A 16,910-nucleotide genomic window follows, 5' to 3' on the forward strand; every position below is an offset into this window, starting at 1 on the left:
TCGAGCAGCTATGTCCTTTAGGAACCAACCAGCTCGGTCTGTGGTGGCATTGCCAAGCCACTATTGGTGTTGGATATTGAAGTCCTCCATCCAGAGTACATTCTGCACCCTTGCTACCCTCAGTGTTTCCTCCAAGTGGAGTGCTGTTCAATATGGAGGAGTACTGATTCATCTGCTGAGTGGGCAGGGAGTGGCAGAATTCATAGAATCATAGAGTTTTTACAGCACGGAAAGAGGCCCTTTGGCAATTGTGTCCACGCTGGCCATCAAGCACCTATCTATTCCAATCACATTTTCCAGCACTTGGTCCATAGCCTTGAATGATATGGCATTTAAAGTGCTCATCTAAATATTTCTTAAATCCCAATTCCACTTCCCCTACAGGCAGTGAATTCCAGATTCCAATCCCCTCTAATCCCCTCTAAATCTCCTGCCATTTACCTTAAATTTAAGCTCCCTGGTAATTGATTCCTCCACTAAGGGTAAAAGTTCCTTCCTATCCATCCTATCTATGCCCCTCATAATTTTATACACCGAAATCAACAGGAGGTTTGCCCTGTTGCCATGAGACTTCATGGGGTCCTGAGTCGATGTTGAGGACACCACCCATGACTGTATACCATCACTAGTGGGTCAGGCTGTTCCTTGGGTCATCTATGAGACAGCTCTCCCAAATTTGGCACAAGCTCCCAGATGTTAGTAAGGAAGACTTTGCAGGGTCGACAGTGTTGCCGTTGTTGTTTCCGGTGCCTAGATTGATGCCGGGTGGTCTGTCAGGTTTCATTTGTTTTCTTTGTAGCAGTGGGATTCAACGGAGTGTCTTGCTAGACTACTTCACAGTGGCATTTAAGAGTCAACCACATTGCTGTGAGCCTGGAGTCACATGTAGGCCAGACCAGGGGCTGAATTCTCCGTTTCAGGGACTATGTCCCCACGCCATAATGAAAACTGTGGCCTTTTATGCCAGAACAACTGGCGTCAAAGGGCCACATATTCACAGCCCTGCAGGTGGCTAGCAGGGAGCCGTCATGAAGCTTGCAGCTCCAGCTGCAGATATGGCACCCCCGCAATTCTTTTTTTTTTTTTAAATTTAGAGCACCCAATTATTTTTTCTCAATTAAGGGGCAATTTAGCATGGCCAATCCACCCAACCTGCACATCTTTGGGTTGTGGGGGTGGAACCCACGCAGACATGTGGAGAATGTGCAAACTCCACAGGGACAGCGACCCAGGGCCGGGATTCGAACCCAGGTCCTCTGCACTGCAGTCCCAGTGCTAACCACTGCACAACGTGCTGCCCCGGCCTCCTGCAATTCTGGGTCAGAGGCAGCGCATGCACACGACGGCGGCCTCCAGCAGCCGCATGGTGCTCCATGGCGGACTTACCGCGGAGCTGGACCGCGGAAATAGTGCCCCGATTGACCACGAGCCTGACCCGGACCGCCCGCTCGAAAATACCCCAGTCCCGATGAGGCCGCCACTGCCCTCCGATCGGCCCGCCACCGACCATGGCTGCCGCGGACTGAGTCCGCATCTGCCATGCGAGTATCCAGGACGGCAAGACCATGAGTGGTCCACACCATCAGGACTTCGGCCAGTCGGGGGCGCAGAATAGCGGGGCGGCCCTCTGGCAATGGCCGCAGGTGGGGGATACGCGGCGCGGCGTACTCAGGAACTGGAGAATTGAGGAACCGGCGCAGGTCCCGATTCCATGCGTGGAACTGGATTCTCCGCCTCGGCGCTGGACGCAGTACCAGGTAAGGTGGCAGGTTTTCTGAGTGAACCAGATTGGTTTTTATGGCAATGGTTTCATGGACATCATGAGACTTTTAATTCCAGATTTTTTTTTCTTGAATTTAAATTCCACCTTTTTTTCTCAAATTTAAATTCCAGCAACTGCTGTGGTGGTGTTTGAACCCGGGTCCCCAGAGGATTGTTCTGGCTCTCTGGATTACTAGTCTAGCGACAACCGCCTCCCTTTTTTGCATTTTGATAGGACTAGCAAAGGAATGGATTTGGAAATTTCTTTGCCCTGACAAAAACTTCCTTCATTGTTATACATAGCTTGAGTGGTACTGCGTATTTATCGGAGCTAATTCTCACTAAAAGTCTTTTGACTATTCAATTCATCCACGAAAGAGAATTTTATAAAACCACCTATTCTTGTTCTGCTCATCAGCAGTTTGGCTAGTGTTAGAATCCCTTTCTTATTTCCGATGAAAACACTGTCCTGCCTGGTGCAGTGAGAAATAGTTCAACTGTCTGGGAACCAAAATTCCCTCCTCAACAATAACCAGAAAGAAATCAACGAAAAAGTCAATGACAAAACTCACAGATTTAGGGCGTGACTTTTAAGAAAAGTAAATTTGGAGTACCCAATTCATTTTTTCCAATTAAGGGGCAATTTAGCGTGGCCAATCCACCTCACCTGCACATCTTTGGGTTGTGGGGGCGAAACCCAGAGACACAGGGAGAATGTGCAAACTCCACACGGACAGTGACGCAGAGCCGGGATCGAACCTGGGACCTCGGTGCTGTGAGGCAGCAGTGCTAACCACTGCAGCACCATGCTGCCCCTTGGGTGTGACTTAAAGGAAAGGTTTCTAAGTGTGGTAGCGGGGGAGTAATGCCGCAAACTCCGCGATGCTTGGCCTGGCAAGGCCGTCACCGCTATAAAACGTTAATTGACCCACATAACGAGGCCCAACGGAATTCAGGCAGCAAATCATGGCTCGCCGGCTGATCGCCCGGGACCTTGCTTGCCAGGCCCCCACTAACAACTGACAGCAGTTATCATGGGGGATTTTAATCTACATGTCGATTGGTTTAACCAGGTCGCTCAAGGCAGCCTTGAGAAGGAGTTTATAGAATGTATCCATGATAGTTTCCTAGAACAGTGTGTAATGGAATCAACGAGGGAACAAGCAGTCCTAGATCTGGTCCTGTGTAATGACCTAGAGAATTGGACCATGTCGGGTAGAGTCCCGGCTGCACCAGTAGCATTGTCTGCACTAATTCCAGAACCACCAGGGTATCATAATTTATATCCAGTCACTGCTCCCCAGATTCAAATCATGCCAGCCTCTCCAGTCCCTTCGGTTAATAGTTTGGGTCCTATTTCTGCACCTTCACCGTGTGTTAGAGAAGGGGAGCTCTGTTCCACAAGCCCAGTTAGCTCCAGGACCCGATCTTGGACAATGAGAGAGGGGCCTGATCCTATCCAGAAACAATTACGCAGACCACCTAGATCCCTTAAGACCGATATGGTAGGATAGAAAAGTATGAGAACAAAGAAAGAGGACGCGAATGGTTCTGAGGAGCCGGGGCTCCCCCTATCGGAAGGGAAGGACGTCGAAGTCTTTGAAGAGCCAGAGGAATCCGCTAAAGCGCCCCCTAATGAGACTCTGAGACAGTTCCCGATTAGGAAAATACCCAACCCTGCTGCAACAGCAACAGCCCAGCCCACGATAGACGTTTATTCCCCATGGAGACCCAGTGAGATGATGGCTATTCTGGCTGCAATCCCAGACAGGAAGAAATCTCCTGCTGCTTTCGTGAACTATCTGAGAACTACCATCTCAGTTTATCAAGCTGATTCTAGGGACCTCTGGGCCCTAGTCCAGCAGCTTTTAACCCCAGCAGAGTACCGCAGACACCTCAACCACTTGAATTATGCTAGCCATGCCACACTTCAGCAAGCCCATGCCTTGGACGATGATAGACGGGCACAAATCCTGAATGTGTTGAATGCCACATTTCAAAAGCCCATAAACATCTCTGCTATCTTAGACCTCAAACCTAAAAAGACTGAGGAGCCAGAGGAATTTCTGGAACGTTTTAATGAAATCTACCATGGGCTGTCAGGCGACTTGCTGTACCAAAATGGTCAGAATTCCCCTCAATATTGTGCGATGTTAATGCATTGCCTACCACCTTCCGTGGCTACTGCCGTGAAATGTAATAACATGAATTGGACAGAGAACGACCCTTCCCAGATGGCCCGGGCAGTCAGATTTTATTGGAAGGAGGATGTTGGCCAGGGAGGAGACTCAGTTACAAAGATTAAGACTGAGTATGTAATGAAAAAAGATGATCCGAGACCCCAACCAGTGGCAGATACAGTGGCTTACCAGCTGGAACCCCAATATTGTGACGTTGGGTGGGTGGATCAACACGGGGGAGGATATCAAACCAACCCAAATGGACCCTCAGCTCCTCTTTATGGCCCACCGTATGCACCAACAGCTTCACAACTGCCGCCCCCTCTGAGGGGCCATTGGTCTACTGGTAAAAGAGGATGGGGCAGATATAGAGGGAACAATGCGTGTTTTAATTGTGGCCGTACATATCACTGGCATCAGGAATGCCCCTTTTAAAGATGGGCAGCAGAAGAAGACTACACAACCCAAAGGAGGGATACCCACCAAGGGGAGGACAGACGAGGTACACTGACTTCTCCCAGGCAAACCCTTTCCGAACACAAGATTGACTAGCTAATTTAGTCATAAGGACTCTCCAATTGGACAGGGAACCTATTATCTCTCTGCAGATAGGAGATCAACATCACCCATTTGTAATCGACACTGGAGCAGCCATGTCTTCGGTGCAATCAGAACTTCGACTACCACTATCCGACCACACCCAGCATTTGTCGGGGTTCCAAGGACAGGTGTGTGAGTATCCTATTTCTGAACCTGTGACAGTCACTTATGAGACTAAGTCTACAGATCATCAGTTTGTGGTGACTACTGGATTGGACTGTAACTTGTTGGCCCGAGATTTACTGTGTATCTTCCAGCTACAGCTAGAGTACGGAGACAAAGGGGTAACGGTTCAATCATGGAGGATGAGACAACAGTGCTATATTTCTATCACACCCAAGTGGTGGACATTAGACATTGAATATTCACTGCACCACGTTACCCTGGCCTATGACAGAACAGGGAGTTGGAGGACAAATACCGGCCGGTAATTGGGACCGAATGGCCAGTCAAGGTTACAGCCACAGTCACGGGAAAAGAAGGTACAGCCAATTTTGTTACAATACCACCACATTTATGGCCACAGTCAGCTTCTGAAGGCCCACATGTTACACGTCAGGTCTGGGGCCTATGGTAAGGAGGGCAGTGGATCATTCAGACCCAACAGAGTACGCACTTCAAGTCATGCCAGACGGCACTTCCATAAAATATTTTGAGGTCCCTGAAACGATTAACACTCGACTTCAGCATCACCTGGGACGTGACGTTTTGGGATATGTCAACCCACAGCTCTGGAAGAATAGGGGATTCCTTACCTCGGCCGGCATGGAAATATCCCACCGGGGTTTAGTTAATGACCTACTGCAGGCCCTCCTTATGCCCGCGCAGGATTCCGTCATTAAATGCCCATACAAACGGTAAGACCCCAGTTGACGTTGGTAATGAATGATCAGATTGTGCAGCGCGGACAGCCGCGCAAATTCAGCAAGTGATGGTGCCTAAAATGTTATGTCAGACTAAATGTTCTGCAATAGATAGGTCTGCCTCTGACAAGCCAATGCCAACCATCCAAGACGTCATAAGGTTACAGGAGGACCCTCCTGAGAGTGAAAAACAAATGTGGAAACGGTTAGGTTGTACATATGATTCTGTTTCTTCTTTATGGACCGCGCCAGCACATCAGACTTGTATGTCTGATGTACTGGCTTTATGGGTCATCAAATGTGTACACTTTGCAACTCATTATGGGGCTCGGGGGTTAGTGATTTGTTGCTGGACACTTGGTGGCACCCTAAAATGCAGGGGTTGGCCCAAAGTATCAGTAATCGGTGTCTGATTAGTCAGCAATATAACACTGGCAAAGGTATCCCTTGTGGTATGGGGCAAACCCCGTTGCCCAGTGGTCCCTTTAAGACGCTCCAAATGGATTACATTGAGTTGGAAAGGTGTCAATGTTATAAATATGTTTTGGTCATTGTGGATGATAATAAAGCTGCTACTGTGGTTAAAGTTCTGATGCGGGAAATCATTCCACGGTATGGCATACCAGCTCAGTTAAGTTCTGATAACGGGCCTCATTTTATTGGACAGATTAACCTGCCTCCCTTCCCCAGCGCTGTTTTACAGGTGTGGAGCATGATGGGGTGGCTACGCACCGCCTGTGTAATCTTCGGCCTCGCCTCACTTGGAGTGACATCGGCGATGGAAATGGAAAAGGGAAATATCACCTACACCTGTAACCCCAACCAAACTCCAAGGACATTTCACTTATGCAGAGGTGACGTCCCCATATACGAGGGCATGGTATCGACTCGTGGAAGATCATCAGGTTAACGAACAATGCAGGACTCATGAAGCAATTGCACCTGTCCCGGCGATGGGAAGAGAACATTGCATGGGCATTGCCTTGTTTTTGGAGTCCATGTACATTTGATTTTGGATGTGTTAAAATTGGTGCCATAAAAGGTAAAGTCAGGCTGTGAGGAGAGGGTAGGAAGAGGTTGTGAGAGAGAGATGGGGACTAGAGAGAGGATGGAGCGTGGGAGGAGGGGAGTACAACTAGAACGTAGGTTACCAGGAGATATACTTAATTCATTTAGGACTGAGGGAAACCTGGGTAAAATGCAGGGTGCACTGGAACAGATAGACACCCCTAGAATCTTGGCTGTTAGGATCCACAAGGGTGCAACAGATGATGGGGGGCTGCAACAGGAATTGGAAATGCAGCGACCAATCTTCTTAGATGAGGGGCCGTAGCTACGGGTTAGACAGATAGGTTATCATGAAATGATAAAAGGAGGGAATGAGGAATTAAACAAACGAATGTGATATAAAATAGTTAGTTCAAATATTAGTTACAGTAATGTAGATAGTAGTTAGTTCACAAAGGACAAAGGAATTCAGAAAGCATGGCAAGGAGGATGGGGAAAAGGATGCTGGGTAACAAGATGCCAGGATTAAGGAATGCGAAGTGAGCCAATCAGGATATATGGCCAGGTCAGGAGGTGTATAGGATGACCTATGGGAATCTTGTATGTGAAATTTGATGCCATTTGAATGTATTTGCAGAGATTTCTTTGTCTCCGACCTCACTCGGTTCTAGGGTTCCAGGAGACAGCTTCTGTGTTCTGAATCTCTGTGGAGTGAGTCAGCCTTGCAAGTTGGTTAAAATAAATAATACTATACTTACAAATCCATCTCGAGTTTTATTGAGGCCAGACTGACAGGTAAAGAATTCAATATTGTCACTCAGGGCGCACGGGCCCACCCCCACCCCTCCTCACCAGACAGGGCATCTTCGGACCCGAACCCCGGCGCTGGAAAAATGCCAGCCTGGTATCTTGGCACTGCCAGACTGGCACCATGGCAGTGCCCCTGCCAGCCTGTCAGTGCCACCTTGGTAGTGCCAGTATAGCACCCAGGTGGCACTGCCAGAGTGCCATTCTGGCAGTGCGACAGCGCCCAGGTAGTTCCCATTTGTGGGGCTCAGCAATGAATGACGCTCACCCGAGGTCTTCGCTGAGGCGAAGGGATGAGATCCCAACACCTGGGTAAAACTGGCGAGTGCATATTAGAGTGAGACTAGCTGTCTCGCTCTATCATGCAGATTTGCCAGATAGTGATTCCGCCCACAAGCAACGCCTCACAAGATCTCGCGAGGCGAAGAGGGGTCTCCCGGCATCGACTGGCCACACTGCCTTTCAGGCGCAATGCAGTTGGTAGATCATGTCCATTGTCTACCATTATAAACCACCCCAGAACCCATCTCATATCCCGAACCTTTCACTGCCCCTCATAATTTCTCCTGACCTGGCCATTCTTCATTATACATCGGGACTTTTATAAAAAACATACAAATGTACGTCAATAGTTGTTGTCATCTAATCATAAAAGACAAGTAACAATCCAGAGGCCCCAAACCCTATGCTGAGAATCCCAAATATTCCTCACTGAGCTGACATTAGCATTTAAGTGCAGAATAGTTGCAGGCACTCTGCCAGGTTCCATTTTCAAAATAAACCCAGAAGATAATGCAGATAAATAATTCTCAAAGAAAATATAAATATTACGCTGCTGAAATGACATTACCTCCTCCAGATTTGCCACTAGATTATTCTGCACATGACTATTTTCAGAAATAAATTCATCTAATGAGTGGAGGATGGTTGTGAAATGGTGTGCAGCAGTGCTTTCATATGATGCATTCTATGGCTTTCATTCCCTGCTATGGAAATCAATCTGGCCTCTACTTAGCACATTCCTATAATGACACAGGTGAGAATTGGCTTTTGGGTACGGACTTATTGCAACCTACCAATCAGGGTCATGGTATGTTGGTGCATATTTTCTAAATATATGGGTTTAAAGTAGACTGGCAGAGGGGCAGCACGGTGGTGCAGTGCTTAGCACTGCTGCCTCACGCCGCTGAGGACCCGGGTTCGATCCCGGCCCTGGGCCACTGCGGAGTTTGCGCATTCTCCCCGTGTCTGCATGGGGCTCACCCCACAACCCAAAAAAAGATGTGCAGGGTAGGTGAATTGGCCACACAAAATTGCCCCTTAATTGGAAAACAAAAGAATTGGGCACTCTTAAATTTTTAAAAAGTAGACTGGCAGAAGCTTAGAATGTCCTTTTTCGGCAAGAAAATATGAATGATCGCATGAAAGATAGATTGGCTCAAATCCTCTGGTTTCTGGATTGTTGGGAGATTGGGCCTAGGTCCTGATGCATGGGCATACTTGGCAACGGCCTGTTTAAACTTCTGATGTGCATTTCCTACTGCCAGAACACTCCATGAATGTCACCGACATGGAGCTTAGGGCTACATAAGCAAGACTTACTTTGATATTTAGATCGGAAATGTTAGACAGATTTAAACCTGGTCTAATAGCAACATGACCTCCACCTAACTTGCCCTTAAAAACCAAATACCACCCTGACCACCAGACTACTCCCGACCCAACTACCTTCGAGCCAACCTGACCTGACAAACCCCCAAACCTGACTGGCTCCAGCCACGCAACTATACCTCCGACCACCTGATACCAACCTGAACTGACCCAACTAACCCCAACCTCCCAATTAGCTCCCCCCCCCCCACCTGACCCTGCTAACCCGCCCCTCCCCCACAGCTAGATGTCGACCCCCTCAATCACCTGGCTGCCCCACAACCTGAATATCCATTCACCCAACTACACCCTTACTGTAGCCACTTAAAATGGCCAACTCCCGATTCAAAATGGCGAACGGCAAAGGCTGATGGGAAAATCAGCCAACAGAACAAAAACGAGCAACTGTAGGTTGGCTGTGTATTCACCTCTGGAAAGGCCAGACAAGATCGATACCAGTAACCATCAGCATAATAAAACACCAGCCATCTGCATACTAATGAGCAATCCCCAGGAACAATAAGCAACATTTAGACACACAAAGCCAAGCCAGACTCTTCGGTGCCAGCAGAAGCCTACACAAAGGGAGGTGAACGACCACCTCAAGACCACCCATCAATCAAGGAATCACTCCAGCATTGGAGAAAATCGAACCAAGTGATTGGGACAAAGTCCAATCACTTGGGACCAGGTACAGGGTCCGCCCTGAAAGGCGGGAAGTCCCTGGGAATTATAAGAATCGAGTCCAAGTTCAAATCGCTCTCTTCTCTTCACCTGCCCTCCACCAGCACTCTGCTCTTCAGCTCTTCAACAGCCGCTTAAAACAGTAAGTCTTACTTCAACGCTCGCTACGAGATAGACGCTCCTAGCTACCAACCTGTACCAACTTCGAATCCCGCAGGCTCAGAACCCGAACGAATGGCCATTAGTTTCCCTGACCTGATGGGCCAGTTCCAAGTTAAGTATTGGCCTGTTAGTTGTAGAAGTAGCTTAGATGTAGAATTTATGCATGAGTAGCGATTACTGTGTATAATAAATATGCTTTGATTTAAATCTTACTAAGCGGTGTATTGGATTATTGATCATTACTCGGACTTGAACCACGTGGCGGTATCATAAAGATACCTGGTGACTCAAGAGCAAAGGTAATAAAAAAGGCCTATCAGGACACGCAACGTGCAGTCCTGGTACGAAAAGAAACGGAAAAACAGGTAGAGGCTTTACAGAAACAGTGTAGTGACCTCAAGGCAGCATGAAGAGCACTCCATGCTGCCACCACAGAACAAAGACAAAGCACGTTAGATCACGCAAAGTGCCGGAAGCAGGGGCGAAATTGTCCGGAAACGGCGCAATGTCCGCCAACTGGCGCCGAAAACGGCGCAAATCAGACGGGCATCGCGCCGCCCCAAAGGTGCAGAATGCTCCGCATCTTTGGGGGCCGAGCCCCAACATTGAGGGGCTAGGCCGGCGCCGGAGGAATTTCCGCCCCGCCAGCTAGCGGAAAAGGCCTTTGGTGCCCCGCCTGCTGGCGCGGAAATGACATCTCCGGGCAGCGCATGCGCAGGAGCATCAGCGGCCGCTGACAGTTTCCCACGCATGCGCAGTGGAGGGAGTCTCTTCCGCCTCCGCCATGGTGGAGATCGTGGCTGAGGCGGAAGGGAAAGAGTGCCCCCACGGCACAGGCCCGCCCGCGGATCGGTGGGCCCCGATCGCGGGCCAGGTCACCGTGGGGGCACCCCCCGGGGCCAGATTGCCCCGCGCCCCCCCCAGGACCCTGGAGCCCGCCCGCGCCGCCTTGTCCTGCCGGTACGGTAGGTGGTTCAATTTACGCCAGCGGGACAGGCATTTTAGCGGCGGGACTTCGGCCCATCCGGGCTGGTGAATCGAGCGGGGGGGCCCGCCAACTGGCGCCGCGCGATTCCCGCCCCCGCCGAATCTCCGGTGCCGGAGACTTCGGCAACCGGCGGGAGCGGGATTCACGCCAGCCCCCGGCGATCCCGCTCCCGCCGGTTGCCGAAGTCTCCGGCACCGGAGATTCGGCGGTGGCGGGATTCACGCCAGCCCCCGGCGATTCTCCGACCCGGCGGGGGGTCGGAGAATTTCGCCCCAGATTGCAGAGCTGCAATCGCTGCTTTTTGTTCAGAAAGGTTTTCAGGAAACCTTTGGAGAAAAATTAGATCAGGAAGACGGCCCTGATTGGGAAGAATTGAATGAAACAGCGCAGAGATACGTTCAGGGAACATGTGTGCAGGGAAAGCCCCAAAAAAGGAAAGCGCCCCAACTCCCCACACAGCAGATAGTTCAAACTCCAATGAACCCAGTAACCATCCACCGCACAGCCACATCTGACGATGCGGAATTTCTATATTCCACCCCCTTAACAGTGACCCAATTACGGGACACGTGTGATAAGATCGCACCGTTCCTCCCCACCTCAGACCCCCACCATTTCTTTGCCACAGTCAAGCATCAGGCGACCATGTACGGCCTGGATGAGCGAGAGCAGGTAAAGCTCACCGTTTTAAGTTTAGACCCTTCAGCAGCAGCAGCCCTTCCCGACCCGCAGAATGTAGGAGGAGGCACCCTTGCAGAAATGCATACCGCGATCCTGGATGCGATCGGGTATAACCGGGGTGACCCCGTAGATGGCCTCAACAAATGTAGGCAAAAGAAATCCGAGCACCCCACAGCGTTCGCTGGACGCCTATGGATTCACTTTGCAGCAGTCTTTGGAGACTTAGACCGTGCCCATTTGTCCCCAGACAACATGGCCAAATGGACCCTCACCCTTATCTCCCATGCTTCCGAAACAGGAGAGAAAGCTTGCACGAGTTATGATCCCTCAGAGGAGGCCCATAACGAGAAGTGGGTAGTGAAAAGATTGTCCCGCACTTGGGAGCAATCTATACAAAGCAAACCCGCAGTTAAGAACCCCGAGGAAAAGCAGGCTATACCCACATCCACTGACCCACACAGCCAACCACCCCCACATCCACCTACTCGCACACCCACCTATCCGACTATAGGAGAAGGGTGAAAGAAATGGTAGATGGAATATAATGTGAAAAAATGTGAGGTTCTGCATTTTGGTGGGAAGAATATAGGAATAGACGGTTTCCTAAATGGCAAAAGGCCTCAGAAATCACAAGCACAAAGGGACTTAGGAGTCTTAATTCAGGATTTCCTTAAGGTTAGCAGGTTAGCATGCAGGTTCCGTTGGCAGTTAGGAAGGCAAATGCAGTTTTAGCATTCAGGTCGAGTGGTCTAAAATACAAGAAGAGGGATGTCCTGTTGACGCTCTAGAAGGCTCTGGTCAGATCTTATTTGGAATATTGTGAACAGATTTGGGCCCGGTATCTAAGGAAGGAGGTGCTGGCCTTGGAGAGGGTCCAGAGGAGGTGCACAAGAATGATCCCCGGAATTAAGGTCTTGTCATATGAGGAGCGGTTGAGGACTCTGGGTCTGCACTCAATGGAGTTTAGAAGGGAGAGGGGGTTCTCATTGACATTTTCAGAATACAGAGAGGCCTAGATAGAGTTTGGATTGGTTTATTTTCACTGTACCTTGGTACATGTGCGAAGTGTTGTTCTGCGTGCAGGTCAAACAGATCATTCCGTACATGAAAAGAGATATTTCCACGAGTAGGAGAAACTGGAACCCGAGGGCACAGCCTCAGGCCTAAGGGGCAATCCTTTAAAACAGAGATGAGGAGGAATTTCTTCAGCCAAAGAGTGGTGAATCTGTGGAACTCATTGCCGCAGAAGGCTGTGGAGGCCAAGTCACTGAGTGTCTTTAATACAGAGATAGATAGGTTCTTGATTAATAAGGGGATCAAGGGTTATGGGGAGAAGGCAGGTGAATGGGGATGAGAAAATATCAGCCATGATTGAATAGCAGAGCAGACTCGATGGGCTGAATGGCCTAATTCTGCTCCTCTGTCTTATGGCTATCCAGTCTGGCCATATGCCATTCCAGATGGATACACAACGTGTTGACTCAACCGGTCTCTCAGACATGCTAGCAAGCCACTCAGATGCAACAAGTAAGCCTTGCCATTGAGGCCCAGATCCCATGAAAGAATGAAAAATTAAGGGCTAGAATTCTCTATTTGAGAGTGTTCCCACTGGAACAGAATAGCGTGCGATTCGCAATGTTACCGGGGGTGCATTCGGGCACACACATGGGCCAGCACTTTGCCGGCATGAATTCGGAGTAATTCCCGGCCCAGCGGGTGTTGTAACCACTGGGGCCGGAGTTAGCGCTAAAGAGCCTGCCAGCTGGAGCTGTTATTAGGTGCTTCACATACCACACATCACTGCAGCTACCAAGATGGCTCCCGAGTTCGGCAATGTGAGATGGACCCACAGCCCCATGCCAAGTAAGGTGAGGAGGGCTACCCTCTTCTCCAGTGTGGGCAACAGACTGGGGCCTGCCCTCCTAAACACCGCCTGGAGGTGGTGGCAGAGGAAGTTAGCACTGCCAGCTTCACCAGGAGGAGACAGCTGGTCACCCTGAGAGGCGGGGGTCACTGGTGTGGCCTTTGCCCTGAGAAGGGCAGAGAACCAGGGTGGGTTCCAAAGGACACGAGGCAGGTGTCCTTTGATTGGGGTGAGCTCTGCTGATCACCTGCTTCCTCTGCAGTGGGGCAGCACTTTTGAGGAGTGCCAACGCTTGGTGGGTTCCTTATTGAGTTTGGCCATGGCCATGCCCCTCCCCTTGATGAAACAGCTGAGGTATAAGGGTGTCCAGAGGGGCTGCCTGGGTGGGCTCCCAGATGACCAGAGGCTCTCTGAGCATTCAAAGGTCACAGGCAGCACACAGCAGAGTGAACAGCCTGGAGCCTATAAGTAACACCAAAGGGATGCATTTACAACACAAGACTGCAGGAATGGCGGTCTGAGCCAGGCCAGCCCAATCCTGAGGGGTCACCCTGAGACAATAGACCTGGCAACAAGTCACTCCCTGCTACTGCGCCCTGCCCAGACAGTCACCTCCCAGCAAGTCAAACAATTTTTTGAGCCTTCCCGCTCCCCCTCTGCAGCCATGGCATCCAGGCCCCGCTTGTAAATACTTACACCAATATGCACCCGTGAGATCTCCATCTAAGAGGGGCAGAGAAGCGCAAAAGAGTGGAGCATGAATTGTCCAAGCCAGTAATGATATTGAAATCCATGCAAATATCAGTTCTGCATGGATCCACCAGTGCGGGGCGTAAACCTCGATTTGTTTGATTACCTGCTATTCGCCGCCCGATCATGATTCGTACTTCCGGCTTCGCAAAGCGAAGAATTCAGCCCCAGAATTCATTAACTGGGGAGCTTGAGATTTTCATGGGGTGGGGGATGGGCACAGTGCTACACAGTGAGGGGCCAGTCCTGGTCACTCCCAAAAGGATTAGCTGGACCCCATAAAAGGGTAAATGGCTGGGAGGGGGTATTCAGCCATTGATAAACAAGTGCCCTTGGTGTAGCACAGGTGATGGGGAATGTGGGCAGTAAGCATGCAGGCAGTGCAGGGGATTGTCACCCTCCTGGCTTGGTTTTGGGGCTGGGGTTGGCATGGGGAGTAATGGGAGCAGAGGACGGTGCTGCCAATCATAATTGAGAACCCAGCTGAACACAAGGAAGGTCATTGTGCAGATCAAGTGTTCTAAGACTATGGATACTGTAGTATCAGTACTCAAACTGCAGCCATGGATCAATTTAAATGGGACTGCACTTGGGTCGCCCCACCACCATTCATGCATTAATCGGGTACCAAATCTGTCTCCACATCAATTAGGTCCACACCATTTGAAACTCCGGCTCATTTTTGATTCCCTCAAGGGGTTGGGTTCAGAACAGCGAAAACAGTCCCGACTTCGGTTTCTGCCTCCCCTCACACACACACAAATCCAGCCCCTAATCCTGTAGAAATCTGACTGAAGAAAGAAGAATTCTTTTAAATTCAAGACAACAAAACAAGAGGTTGCAAATGCCCCAATCCCTTCGTCTCATCTGCAACCCCCGTCTGCACTCCCACAGTACACAATGACTAGTTTGGAAAATATGTGAAGCTGGTAAGTAGATAAACAGTTTTCGTCATCCTGATTACAATGAGTTTAACTGACAAGGTTCAGAACTACAGTATTATGACTTGAGTAATGTCACAAAAGTAACTTGGGCTGGCCATGATCTTTTATATGTCACCTTTAAATGTCACATCCTTTAAGCTGATGAATACTGGCAACCAGGAAAGGGTTGGTATGGCTGTTGCATACTTTAAGCCTAATATTTTCCTGCTACATGTTTCTACTGTCAGAAAGTGTGATTCTCAGACAATTATTTATGATAAATGCCCATTTTATGCCAAACAAATGTTTTCTCCTGAAAATGGATAACATGGGTTGGCCTGAAAGATCCACTAGTTTTCTGAGGGGGAGTGCTGGGCACATTTCTGTTTTTGCACCTCGCTGAGGGATGGATACGTTTTTAGCACCTGTGGCACCTCGGCTGCACGTTGTAAAACTCACCTACCAGAAGGGAGGGAAGTGAGGGGTGACAACTGAAACCAGATGCGCCCCCCTTCCCCCCCGCCCACAACCTGGCAAACATCAGGAGCAGCGTCATCCTAGGTCGTTCTCAGGAATTCAGAGCTGAGCATCAGCAGGGATCTGAGAGGCTGCCTGCTGCTGGCCCTGTCAGTAGCAAAGAAAGGAGACTCACCCTCTTAACTGTCCACAGCAAGGTATTTTAAGGCAGCAGTCACACACAGCAATGAGCCAGTGAAGTGCAATACCTAACAACAGGGACAACTTTACAAAATAACAGTTTTATACCCGGTAGGCAGTGAAAATTTAAGAACCTGTTCAGCTTTATCTTAGAAACTCACCGAGTAATCAGTTCTGTCCATGTTATGATCCAATTGATCAGTGCACTCTGAAAATGAAATTCAGTACTCAAACAGTTAAGGTACACATCTTTTTTTAAAACACACTGAAACGAGCAGCACAAATGAACTGCAAAGGCTTCTGGGCAGTCACCGCAGAGTGTGTGCATGTCATCATGGCTGATAGCATTACAGGACCCATTTAGGTATCCTCACAGACTGCCAGAGTGAGAGAAATTAATTCTCATCAGGTGACTTGCACTTGAGCCAATTATACCCCTGATTGTAGTCTAAGAGTAAAATAATAAACACAGCACTGACTTCCAAATGTGGCTGCATGCACTGCTTGCTCAATCTACTATGCTAGCTGTGAATTGCAAGCAGTTTCTTAAACTATCATTGTAATACACTGGCAGCCTCTCCTGGGGCTCGTGCAGTGGTCATGGTTTAACCGTATCGCAAATCACGTCACACTCACATGGACTGACGCTCACTCACTTTGGTTTAAAAATCTAATCCGTTTTATTTCACCTTGCCTTATAAAAATATCACGCATTTGCCGATTTAATTACTTTAATCATCTGGTTCAGTCTTTTTAGTCGCATTTCTAATTTTTCTTAATAGCATATATGTCTCTCCCACGGTGTTGTGTGTGCAGAGTTCTGATCAAATGTGGTCTACAGATGTAAGAGGCGAGGGGGATAGGTGCCAAGGCAGGAATGTGACACTCAAGGCCAGGGGAAGCAGGAGTGAGAAGATAGGATGGGGAGGGACAGAGGGGAGTTGAGCAGAATTGGCGGTTGAGGGGGGGTGGGGCAAGGGGAGCACATTTTGAGAGGGTTAATTGATGTACCATCAATAACGACAGAAGATGAGTTGAAAGTGAAACTGTGGCTTTAATTAGCTTAAAGATACCTGGTGGCAGCTGGCCCTAGACTGAAGGTTGGCCACCTTTATATCTGAGCCCGAAGGGAGGAGCCACAGGCGCCAGCAGGGGCAAGCCCAGGCATGTTACAGACAGCAGGTATAATACAAAACAGTGGTTTATCACATTCACCCCCTGTTAAAAAGGAGTCCGGCGGGGGTGAAGTGGACGGGTTGAATTATATATCGAGTCTGTCGGGGGCTTTGACTTTCCGCTGTGACCGCTACAGTCCCGGCTGTGGTGTGGATA

At 49.3% G+C, this 16,910-nt stretch overlaps 1 protein-coding gene across 5 annotated transcripts in view; it reads right to left on the reverse strand.

Moving 5' to 3' along the window:
- znf532 (zinc finger protein 532) overlaps positions 1–15,874 on the reverse strand; it is a 247,457-nt gene extending 231,583 nt beyond the window's left edge. For 3 of the 5 annotated variants that reach the window (XR_011940288.1, XM_072497341.1, XM_072497340.1), the window contains exon 1: positions 15,740–15,874. The gene's annotated coding sequence lies outside the window, so the exon portion shown is untranslated. The remainder of the gene's footprint in view (positions 1–15,739) is intronic. The other 2 variants (XM_072497338.1, XM_072497334.1) reach the window with 1 other exon arrangement.
- Between the last annotated feature and the right edge of the window lie 1,036 nt (positions 15,875–16,910).

This window comes from Scyliorhinus torazame, chromosome 3, assembly GCF_047496885.1.
Source record: "Scyliorhinus torazame isolate Kashiwa2021f chromosome 3, sScyTor2.1, whole genome shotgun sequence".
Taxonomy (NCBI): Eukaryota; Metazoa; Chordata; class Chondrichthyes; order Carcharhiniformes; family Scyliorhinidae; genus Scyliorhinus; species Scyliorhinus torazame.